General features: G+C 37.5%; 1 protein-coding gene across 3 annotated transcripts in view; it reads left to right on the top strand.

Moving 5' to 3' along the window:
• Nucleotides 1–12,601, top strand: part of GNAI1 (G protein subunit alpha i1) — an 86,076-nt gene that overhangs the window by 35,061 nt on the left and 38,414 nt on the right. The window contains exon 1 of one of the 3 annotated variants that reach the window (XM_030825838.1): nucleotides 12,417–12,511. The exons of the other annotated variants lie outside the window; for them this stretch is intronic. The gene's annotated coding sequence lies outside the window, so the exon portion shown is untranslated. Of the gene's footprint in view, nucleotides 1–12,416; nucleotides 12,512–12,601 lie in introns of those variants that run through there. 3 annotated transcript variants of the gene reach the window in all.

Raw genomic sequence — 12,601 nt, 5'->3', positions numbered from 1 at the left:
TTGTAGTGAGATTCCGTAATCTACACATGGCTTTTGCGGTGGTTTTCCATCCACTTGCCCCTGCTCTCTTTAATAAAGTTCTGTCGTGACTGTTAAAAGGCCTAAAACCTTTTAACGTTTGCAAGTTGGAGACTTACAGGCTAAAATTTCCTCCTGAGGGAATCCTTTTGTATTTCTAGTATCATTTTAAAGTAATAGACATGTATCGTTTTCTCATATCAAACACCACCCCTATCTATTAGGTAAAATCTTTGGACTTCTATTTTATATAAAATCAGTAGTCTTTCAGCAAATTGTGTATTCAGAAATGCCATACAATAGAAGAGGAGGTGGAATGAAGGTTCCATTTAGGAACAGTTTGCTCTTAGCAAGTAACCAGGTGTTAGTATTTCAGGATGACTTCATGGAAGGGAAGTCATTGAAATGTCTATAATCAGGTTTTTAAATATCATTCCCAAATTATCTTGTTGATTATTGATTACCAAATTTTATTAACCTTTAAAGACAGTTTTATTGAGATATAATTCACCAAAAGTCATTTAAAGTATAATATATATTTCCGTAATTTTTAAGTTTAGGCATAATGTTGTGCAGCCATTACCATAATCAATTTTGGAATATTTATATTACCACCAAAAATTTCATGAACTTTACCAGTCACTTCTCATTTCCCACAAAACCCACACCCTTACTCAACTACTGGTCTACGTTCTGTCTCTATAGATTTGACATTTCTGGACATTTCATATAAATGGAATCATATATTATGATCTTTGGCTTCTTTCACTGAGCATAATAATGTTCATAAGGTTCCTCTACATTGTCACATGTGTCAGTACTTTCTTCTTTTTCATAGCTGAGTAATTCCATTGTACAGACAGGCTACATTGTTTACCTCTTCATCCATTGATGGACATTTGTCTTGTTTCCACCATTTTGCTATTATGATGCTGCTATAAACATTCATGTACAGCTTTTTGCCTGTGAGTATATTTGATTTTTATTGTGTATGTATGCAGGATTGAGTGTTTAACCTTTTGAATAAATGCCAGAGTGTTTTCCAAAGTGGTTGTACCATTTACATTCCTATCAAGCAGTGTATGAAGATTACATAATTCTTCTACATTTCAGCAATACTTGGATTGTCTACCTTTTTATTATGGCCATCCTAGTGGGTGTGAAGTAGTACCTTTATTGTGGTTTTGATTTCCATTTCCCTGATGACTAATATTGTTGAGCATCTTTTCATGTTTATTAACCTCTATTAACTCTGAAAACTTAAGTGTACAAAATCCCTAATGGAGGCCTTATTAGTCCATTCTTAAACTGCTATCAAGAAATACCTGATACTGGGTAGTTTATAAAGAAAAGAGTTTTAATTGGCTCACAGTTCTGCAGGCAGCATAAGAAGCATGGCTGGGAGGCATCAGGGAACTTCAGTTATGGTAGAACATGAAGGGGAAGCAGGTATGTCTTGCACGACTGGAGTAGGAGGAAGAGAGAGGCGGGGAGGCGATATATACTTGTAAGCAACCAGATCTCAGATAACTCACTCACTATCATTAGAACAGCACCAAAGGGGAAGTCTACCCCCATGATGCAGTCACCTTCCACCAGCTCCACTTCCAACTTTAGGGATTACAATTTGTCATGAGATTTGGGTGGGGACACAGACCCAAGCCATATTAGAAGCTCTAACCTGGCAGTTAGCTCCATTAGTGATGATGGATCAAAGGGACATAGCGTATTTCATTAATTCTAAGATAGACATTTTTCACATTTGACATCACTAAAATCAATGCATTTTACAGTAAATATATTATGGCTTTAGTAAAGACAGTTTGGAAAAGAAAATTCAGTTGACAGTTGAGGTTTATTACTTCTGGTTCTCTTAGTCCTAGAGCAACTGATTGAACTAGAAACTAAAGTATATTGTTAAATTAGGACCAAATAGTTCCTTCTCTTACAGCTCATCAGATTAAAATTATGGTGTGATGCCTCTTTACCTACATAAGCCTTTTCTGATGAGTATTTACTTGCCAATTTATAGGCAATGATAAACTTGATATATTTATCCTCATTAAAAAATCCTTGTAAAAAATCTATTAATTTATTGGGCATTTCCTCAAGATTTTTTTTCTATGTTCTTCTTTGTAAACTTTAGGTCTCTGTGTGTCAATGCGCGTGAAATAGTGCAGGGATTTAGTGAAAGCTACACCATCATTTATCATTGTTAGACTCACTCTTGTCTGGCAAAGACAGCTGAGAAAGAAAAATATTGAAAGCTTGTCTTTTATTGATCTCCACTGGACTTTGACCCTTGCAGAAACTGGCTATGGCCAGAATGTGTGAAGTCAACGTCATCTTTTATTATTGATGTTTATTTTAATTTACATCTTGGTGTAAAATGGCATCTAGCGAAACTGTATGCTTCCCATAGTATTATAGAAAACTAGGGTGCAGGGGGAAGCAATCCTATTGACAGATGATGCACTTTGATAGATTCTGGCATCAGATTATTAGATTATATCTTTTCCGGAACCAAATTTGCTTCTGTATAACTTCTGTTTTTGATTTTAAATTTCAGTCTTTTAGTTACACAGTATGACTTCTCTTTCATAGGAGGGCTTTTCAGTTGTTTATCAGACATCTTATTTCCCCTAGTCTTTTTTCCTTCTAAACATTCCTTCCTCCCTCAGCTTTTCTTCAAATGAAATAGTTTGTTTTGTACACCACATCTCTGTATATAATCCTGTTCGTGTGTCCTTCCTGGACAAATGTCTTTAAAAATGATATTTGAAAGAATAGTGGTCCATTGAAAAGTATAATAGTACTTGTACTTTTAGGATTATATGAACTTGTACACATTTTATTTGTATCAGCCTTTCTGTAATCTTTTACTGTCATTTTCTTGTAATCTGAGCTTTTTGGAATTAGGACCTACGTGTTACTTAACTTTGACTAGATTTCTTAACGTTGTCCTGGCTATGTCGATGAAATAGTTCATTTTGAAAGATTTCTATGGCTAGTGAATAGTTGGAGGTTCGTAAAAAGAGGTGAGGCTGAAAGGCCTTTGGGTCCAGTTCTAGAAATGCTTGGAATTCCATGCTAAGAAGTTTGCATTAAAAAGTTGTTACAGATTTAAACATTTTAGAAAAAGAGTTCTGTAAGGAATATGCAATTTGGGAGCTGAAGGTAGTTAAGTTTTGAATATGTTAACATGCAGAGGGAAGTTTTCTTTGTCTCATGGGATCAGATTTTGTCTGTCAAACCAACCTGTCTTAAGGGAACTTCTAAAAACAAAATAAAAATTGCCAGCATACCCTGAGTATTTATTTTAATCAAAAACATATGCTTCTATTCAGCAATATTTTGTAGTCATGACTTTTTTTTCCTTGAAGTATTGTTCAGAGTTGTCTTTTTCACATAACCAAAATGGACTCCTTATTTCCAGTTTCTGTTTCTTTCAAGTGAGAATTTAAAGATACTTGCAAAGCAACTTGAATGAAGAATCCTTCCAGATTGTAACATCCTTTTTCCTCCCTACTTAAGAATTATCTCAGCTGCATTTTTTAGCAGCTTGCCTTACTTATTTTCTTTCCATGGCATTCACCTTAGTTTTCACAAGGAAAACCAAAACAAATTCTTTTTAAAAAACTTTCATCTTGCATGTTTATTTGCATATTAGAAGTTTTTTAAAACGTAAAGATGGAACCGAGGGTAAAGGAAAGAGTAGGTTTATGGAGTGTGACAGAGACTGCCAGTTATCCCCCAATACCCAGTGTCCTTCAGCATCTGTTTTCTGGGCACATGGCCACACAGTTAGTGACTGTATTTCCTAGCCTTTCTTGAAGCAAAATGAGGCCAGAAGACAAGCTTCTGCCTATGAGGATGTGAATGGAAGTGATGGGTACTGGTACCACTTCTGGATTGTGCCCTTAAAGTGAAAGGGCACCTCCTCCACTTCCCGTACTTGTTTTCTCCCTCCTGCTGACTGCAGGGTTCACGTACAGGTGGGATCATGGACAGATATCTTACATCTGAGATGGAAGCCATCTCATGAAGATGGCAGCACAAAAATACATGTCTTTTATATCTTGTCTAAATATACTTTTAAAATATGCTTAGAAACCTGTTGCGTATGTTTTAGTAGGATTACAGTAATTAATTTGGACTATAGCTTAGATGTCAAGTAAAAAAAATTATTTTAATTTATCCTGTACACAGCCTACCTCCTGCTGAGCCCCTACATTCTGATAAGCAGGGGAAAACTATAGAATGTCCGAAAACTGCAAAATGCCTAAGTCTTAGGCCTGTCTGATAATTTAAAAAGTCCACTTATATAGTGTTGAGATAAAAATGCTTCGTCACTTGCCATGCTCCCCTCCTGCTGTTCTCCCCAGTTGGTGTGGGGGGCAGCAGGTGGGTGGGAAGGGAGGGAAGAGTGGCTTAAACTCATTGTAGCAGGAATTGTCTGATCCCATAGATGTGATGTTCTGTGCCTCCCTAGTCTCAGAGATGATGGCTTCCTGGTATTCCTGGCATCACAAATGAAATATCTGGTGCTGTAACTCATAGCTTGCTTGGAGCTTACCTGCTTGAGTTCCCTCTAAGTGCAGTCCTCAGTCTTTTTTTTTTTTTTTTTTTATTATACTTTAGGTTTTAGGGTACATGTGCACAATGTGCAGGTTTGTTACATATGTATCCATGTGCCATGTTGATTTCCTGCACCCATTAACTCGTCATTTAGCATTAGGTATATCTCCTAATGCTGTCCCTCCCCCCTCCCCCCACCCCACAACAGTCCCCGGAATGTGATGTTCCCCTTCCTGTGTCCATGAGTTCTCATTGTTCAATTCCCACTTATGAGTGAGAACATGTGGTGTTTGGTTTTTTGTCCTTGCGATAGTTTACTGAGAATGTTACAAGAAAAAAACAAACAACCCCATCAAAAAGTGGGCAAAGGACATGAACAGACACTTCTCAAAAGAAGACATTTATGCAGCCAAAAAACACATGAAGAAATGCTCATCATCACTGGCCATCAGAGAAATGCAAATCAAAACCACAGTGAGATACCATCTCACACCAGTTAGAATGGCCATCATTAAAAAATCAGGAAACAACAGGTGCTGGAGAGGATGTGGAGAAATAGGAACACTTTTACACTGTTGGTGGGACTGTAAACTAGTTCAACCATTGTGGAAGTCAGTGTGGCGATTCCTCAGGGATCTAGAACTAGAAATACCATTTGACCCAGCCATCCCATTACTGGGTATATACCCAAAGGACTATAAATCATGCTGCTATAAAGACACATGCACACGTATGTTTATTGCGGCACTATTCACAATAGCAAAGAGTTGGAACCAACCCAAATGTCCAACAACGATAGACTGGATTAAGAAAATGTGGCACATATACACCATGGAATACTATGCAGCCATAAAAAATGATGAGTTCGTGCCCTTTGTAGGGACATGGATGAAACTGGAAAACATCAGTCCTCAGTCTTTTACTAAGTCTTGGTCATCTCTCCTACTGCTGTATTTGTCCATGTAGCATCCCAGTGTCTGTCAACTGAGTTACCACACTGTCTGAAAATTGGAGGTGCCTTGGTTGGGAAATATCAGCCCCAGAGGCTCTCCTGCCCAAATGTGGTGTAGTCATTTTTAGGGCCCATGTTGATAAGGGGCCCAACTTGGGAGAAAGTGTGGGGAAGGATTGGAGGTAGGGGTTATCAGGAAACTTTTGAGAGTTAAAAGTAATTTGCTTCAACTAGGAGTGAGATTTATGTATATGAGTGATGAGACGGGAAGATGGGTAGATGCAAAGGAAATTAAAGAAGATGATTTTATTCAACTTTAATCATAGAGATAACCATTTTTTTCTAAATAAATCGCATAATTTTGATTTAGTGTAAAAATTTGGAAATTACAGAAATATTCAAGAAGTAAAATCACATTACTCCAGTATAAACACTTTTTTCACTCAGAGATCATTGTTCTCAGTTTTAATTTTTTAAAATTTATTTTTAAAAAAATATTTCTTCAATGTAATTTTTCCCGTGTACTTGTCTTGTATGAATAAACATATGTATATATAGCTCTGAAATACACTATATATGCTTATTTTCCCTCTATGAATTGTTTTTGTATCTTTTGCTGTTTTTTTAGAATATTGGTATTTTTCTTGTAAGTGTTCATTATGTATTAAAGAAAACTACAGTTTGATACTCATCAATTATGAATTTTTTTCCTATTCTGTAGTTTGCCTTTACATTTTATTTATGGTTTTACATTTTTTTCTTCAAGTAGGTTTTGGGGCTTTTTATTTTATTTTACGTATTATGTTTACATGTTTATATATTTGTTTATATATTTAAGTCTAACCTGCTTTTAAAACATTTGTCAGCGTAAAAGCCAGGCTCTTGGATCCCATAAACCGAACCTGACCATGGCTTAAGGAAGGTAGATGTTTATTTCTCCCATGTCACAAATATAAGTTTAAATAGTCCTGAGGTGCTCTACCCCATGTGGTCATTCAGGGATCCAAATACTAGTAGTCAGTCATTGATTCTTCACTACTATGCACCTGTAATAAAAGAAAAAGCTAAAGAAGCAAAAATTATTATTATTTTCACTAAACCTTGAGCCATAAATATATATCTCTTTAATATTCCATGTGACCAAATGGGAAATACACTTACAGTACTCCTGTATACCAAAGCATGATGGTTGGTTATCGTGAGGGAAAGCAGTTGTATGAGTGTTTGAGTTGTGAACTGAACTAGTTCTTTTCTTGGAAAACCATTTTTAATTGATAGACAAACTATGGTTAGTACACCTTGGGATTGGCAGAGTTAGCCATTCACTTCAAGGAAAATAGCCAACAGTATTTGTTGTCAGCAATAAAATTTGAACTTTCAAGCCAAATAAAATTTTTAAAATAAAAATATTTAAAAACTTGTTCCTGCTACTGGGATCTCGGCATCTTCACAAGACTGAAATCCTTTTCTGAGGAGATTATGAGTAATTTTGAAAAGGAAATTAAAAAATATGTATGTGTATATTTATGTGTGTGTGTATAAAAATAATGAAATACGTCAACATTTGGTCCTGCAAAACTTAACCAATTTCCAAATCAAACGTGGGTTAAAAGACTCATTCCAAGTACAAGATAGACCGATGGATTTAATGTATAGGCATACCTTGTTTTATTGTTCTTCACTTGATTGTACTTTGTAGATACTGCCTTTTTTTTTTTTTTAACAAATTGAAGGTTTGTGGCCACCCTGCATCCAGCAAGTCTGTCAACACCATTTTTCTAATATGTGTGCTCACTTTATATCTCTGTGTCACATTTTGGTAGTTCTCACAATATTTCAAATGTGATCTGAGATCAATGATCTTTGATGTTACTATTCTGATTGTTTTAGAGTGCCATAAACTCTGCCCCCATAAGACAATGAACTTAGTTAATAAGTATATATGTTCTCATTGCTCCACTGGACTGGCTGTTCCCTCATATCTCTACTTCTCCTCAAACCTCCCTATTTCCTGAGACACAGGAATATTGAAATTAGGCTTATTAATAACCCTACAGAGTGGCCTCTAAGTGTTCAAAGGAAAGGAAGAGTCACAAGTCTCTCAGTTTAAGTCAAAAGCTACAAGTGATTAAGCTTAGGAAGGCATGCCCAAAGATAGGCTGAATGCTAGTGCTGTTGCACATGAGATAGGCTGAATGCTAGTCCTCTTGCACCAAACATTTAGCCAAATTGTGAATGTAAAGGAAAAGTTCTTGAAGGAAATTAAAAGTGCTACTGCAATGAACACACGAATGATAAGAAAGTGAAACAGGCTTATTGCTGACATGGAGAAAGTTTTAGTGGTCTGGATAGAAGATCAGACTAGCCACAACATTCCCTTAAGCCAAAGCCTAAGCCATATCTAGGCCCTACCTCTTCCGTTCTGTGAAGGTTGAGAGAAGTGAGGAAGCTGCAGAAGAAAAGTTGGTTCAGGAGCTTGAAGGAAAGAAGCCATCTCCATAAAAGTGCAAGGTAAAGCAGCAAGTGCTGATGTAGAAGCAGCAGCAGGTTATCCGGAAGATCTAGCTAAGATCATTGATGAAGATGACTACACTAAGCAACAGATTTTCAATGTAGGCAAAACAGCCTTCTATTTGAAGAAAGTCTCATCTAGGACATTCATAGCTAGAGAGGAAAAGTCGGTGCCTGGCTTCAGAGCTACAAAGGACAGGCTTACTCTCTTGTTAGGGGCTAATGCAGCTGGTGACTGTTGAAGTCAGTGCTCATTTAGCATTCTAAATATCCTAGAGCCCTTAAGAATTATACTAAATCTTGGCCAGGTGTGGTGGCTCACGCCTGTAATGCCAGCACTTTTGGGAGGCCAAGGCGGGCAGATCACCTGAGGTCAGGAGTTCGAGACCAGCCTGGCCAACGTGGTGAAACCCCATCTCTACTAAAAATATAAAAATTATTCAGGGGTGGTGACAGGCGCTGTAATCCCAGGTACTCAGGAGGCTGAGGCAGGATAATCTCTTGAACCCAGGAGGCTGAGGCTGCAGTGAGCTGAGATCACGCCACCACACTCCAGCCTGGGTGACAAGGGGAGACTCTGTCTCAAAAAAAAAAAAAAAAAAAAAAAAATACTAAGTCTACTGTGCCTGTGCTCTGTAAATGGAAGAACAAAAGCATGGATGACAGCATATCTTTTTTTTTTTTTTTTTTGAGGTAGAGTTTTGCTCTGTCACCCAGGCTGGAGTGCAGTGGCACAGTCTTGGCTCACTGCGAGTTCTGCCTCCCGGGTTCACGCCATTCTCCTGCCTCAGCCTCCCAAGTAGCTGGGACTGCAGGCGCCCGCCACCACGCCCGGTTAATTTTTTGTATTTTTAGTAGAGATGGGGTTTCACCATGTTAGCCAGGGTGGTCTCGATCTCCTGACCTTGTGATCCGCCTGCCTCGGCCTCCCAAAGTGCTGGGATTACAGGCGTGAGCCACCATGCCTGGCCAGCATATCTTTTTAGAGCATGGTTTTCCTAATATCTTAAGCCCAGTGTTAAGACCTTACTGCACGTATATGAAGATTCTTTTCAATATATCTCTGCTCTTTCACAATGCACCACATTATCTAAGAGCACTGATGGAGATGTGCAAGGAAATTGTTGTTGTTGTTGTTGTTGTTGTTGTTGTTGTTGTTGTTGCTGTTTTTAGAGACAAGATCTTGCTCTGTTACCAGGATGGAGTGCTGTGGCATGGTCATAGTTTACTGCAGCCTTTAACTCCTGAGCTCAGGTGATTCTCCCTCCATAGCCTCCCATGTAGCTAGGACTACAAATGCCTGGCCAGTGTTTTTTATTCTTATTTTTTGTAGAGATGGGGGTCTTGTTATGTTGCCCAGGTTGGTCTTGAACTCATGGCCTCAAGCTATTCTCCTGCCTTGGCCTCCCAAGGGGATTATAGATGTGAGCCACTGTGCCCAGCATAATGTTGTTTTTATGCCTTCTAACACAGTATTTGTTCTGCAGCTTATGATCAGGAAGTAATTTGAACTTTCATGTGTTATTATGTAAGAAACACATTTTGTGAGGCTATAGCTGCTATTAGATAGTGATTCCTTTAATAGATCTGAGTAAAGTAAATTGAAAACCTTCTGAAAAGGATTAATCATTCTAGATGCCATGAAAAAACATTTGTGATTCATGGGAAGAGACCAGAATATTAACATTAACAGGCATTTGAAAGAATGCCTGGGTTGATTCTAACCCTCACGGATGACTTTGAGGGGATTGGGACTTCAGTAGAGGAAGGAGCTGCAGATGTGATGGAAATAACAAGAGAACTAGAATTAGAAGTACAGCCTGAAGATGTGAATGATTTGCTGCAATATCATGATAAAACTAAGGAAAGAGGAATTGCTTCTCATAGATGAACAAAGAAAATGGTTTCTTGAGATGGAGTCTTTTCCTGGTGAAGATGCTGTGAACATTGTCAAAATGACAACAAAGGATTTAGAATCCTACATAAACTTAGTTGATAAAGCAGTGGCAGGGTTTTAGAGGATTGGATCCAATTTTGAAAGAAGTTCTGCTGCTGTGGGTAAAATGTTACTCAAAGAGCATCACATGCTGCAGAAAAATCTTTCTTGAAAGGTAGAGTCAGTCAATGCAGCAGACTTCATTATTGTATTTTAAGAAATTGCCACAGCCACCTCAACTTTCACCAACACTACCCTGATCAGTTGGCAGCCATCACCATGGAGGCAGGACCCTTCTCCAGCAGAAGATGATGACTTGCTGAAGGCTCAGATGATTGTTAACATTTTTTGGTAATAAAGTATTTTTTATTAAGGTATGTACATTTTTTAGACATCATGCTATTGCACAGTTAATATAGACTGGTAGAGTGTGAACATAATTTTTATATGCACTGGGAAGCCAAAAAATTCATATGAATTGCTTTATTACAATATTCTCTTTACTGCAGTGGTTTTGAATAGAACCCATAATATCTCTGAGGTATGCCTGTACAACAATAAGAAAACTTCATAGAAGTCGTTTCAGATTCTACACTGTAATCAAACTTTAGGAAGTTACCGCTTCTCAAATTACAACGTAGAATAAGACTATCCATAATTATACTTAAATGTTATTGAATGATCCACCCTTTTCTAACTAAATTATGTGAAAATGGATTTTCTTCTTATATTTCAACCAAAGTGTAATGTATTACAGTATATTAAATGCAGAAATAGATACGAGAATCCAGCTGCCTTTTACTGTGCTATTTGTAGAAATGCAAAACAGTGCTACTTGTCTTACTATTTTGGGGAGGGAAGGGAAAATATAATTATTTCATAAAATAGTGTATTCCTTTTTAATAACTAGTTAGCAACTTAATGACTGTGGTATGATAACTAATCAAGAAAAAAGGAGGTGACCTTTTTCTTCTTTTTCTTCCTTAGTGGCTCTCAATCTTTAGTATGCATCAGAATCACTTGGAGGAATTGTTAAAACACAGATTACTGGACCCCCTCACCTCCAGGGTTTCTTTCTGATTCAGTAAACGCTGGATGGGGCCTGAGATGTCCGTTTCTAACCAAATCCCCAGGTCATGCAGATACTGCCATCATAGCTTCAGAACCACTGTTCTACGTTATTTCTTTGGTTTATTAGGCAAACTTGTTTTACCTGCCGTTTGGGAAGGAAAAATACTAGAATTTTAAAAAGACATGTAGTTCAGGTATAAAGATGCTGGAAGTGTAGTATCCTTAGTTGCCAGAAATTTGGGAATTAATTAAAAATTAAGCAGAACAGTTTGTCAGGACTTATTCAGTGTCTGAGACTTTCCCCTACATACAAGCTAACAATTTACCGTACCACCATTTCATAAGTGCTATGAAAAGACATGAAATTCCTGGTTTGGAGACAAAAAGTGACTTTAATACAGCAGTTATGCCAGAGAATCAGCATTGGTGGTGATTTACCCAGTCCATAAGGGCAGCCTGAACAGTGCCAGGTGATAGGTGCATAAGAAGTGGGTTACATTATAGTAGAGGAACCCTGACCTTAGGGATCACAGTTTTTAAAAAATAAGTCAGTCTGTCTGACCTTTGTCCCAGAGGATATATTACCTTTATTATACTGGACAGTAAACCTATTTTTTGCCGTAGAAGGAGACTATCTGTATCTTGTTGTCTCTGCAAATATCCTTGAAAAGATAGGAATAGGTAGTCTGTGACTCTGCTCACAAATGTTCACAAATGTGAGAGAGGCCCATGAAGAATTGTAGCTTGGCATAGGAAATGTTGAAAAAGTTTGTATATGTTAATTATTTGCCAGTCCTTAATAGAAAACAGCTTAGTAAAAACATGAGAGCAATTAGACTTGAGCTTTAGACAAAGCAGTGTATGATTTCCTGATGAAGAAAAACATCCTCCTCTTGTGTGGTTCTAAATTATTTTCATAAATGTGTGTGTACAATTGTCATAGGAAGTAAAATTTCTTACCCTTATAGGTCTTACATGAACTATAAAACAAAACATTCTTATGAAGTGCGTGTATATGTGTGTGTGTGTGTGTGTATATATATATAAAGTGTAAATGTGAAATTAGTATGAGAAGTAATGGTATGTTAGCCACAATAAATTGCACTTGTGATATGATTCTTTTGATTTGGCATACCTCTTTTGCAAAGGGCTGTATAATGTCAAATTTTCCCACATCTTTTTCTACCTAAAATTCTGTAGCTTTCTTTTGTGCACCATGCAGTGTTTATTTGGCCTTCACTTGGCACAGATGCCTCATTAACCTCCTTTGTTTTTCCCTCATTAGCTCAAGATAATTAAAGTATTACTGCTTGGCACAGGGGTAGTCAAGACTCTTTGGGTCGATGTGACAGAAAGCAACCTCATACCTGGCTCTCATAGCTGGGAAATCAAGGTGGATTTGTCTGCAGTTACGACTAGAGTGATATATTTCCTGCTTGGCCCAGGTCAGTCCAGTTGAGCTTGTGTCTACTTTAACTCTCTAAAGTCCCTACTTGGAAGATAAATTCTATGTTCTCCTGACTGTGGCTTCATGT

This window comes from Nomascus leucogenys, chromosome 13 (assembly GCF_006542625.1).
Source record: "Nomascus leucogenys isolate Asia chromosome 13, Asia_NLE_v1, whole genome shotgun sequence".
NCBI classification, from domain to species: domain Eukaryota; kingdom Metazoa; phylum Chordata; class Mammalia; order Primates; family Hylobatidae; genus Nomascus; species Nomascus leucogenys.
The sequence above is the reverse complement of the archived record's forward strand: the minus strand, read 5'-3'. Positions and strand labels throughout refer to the sequence as shown.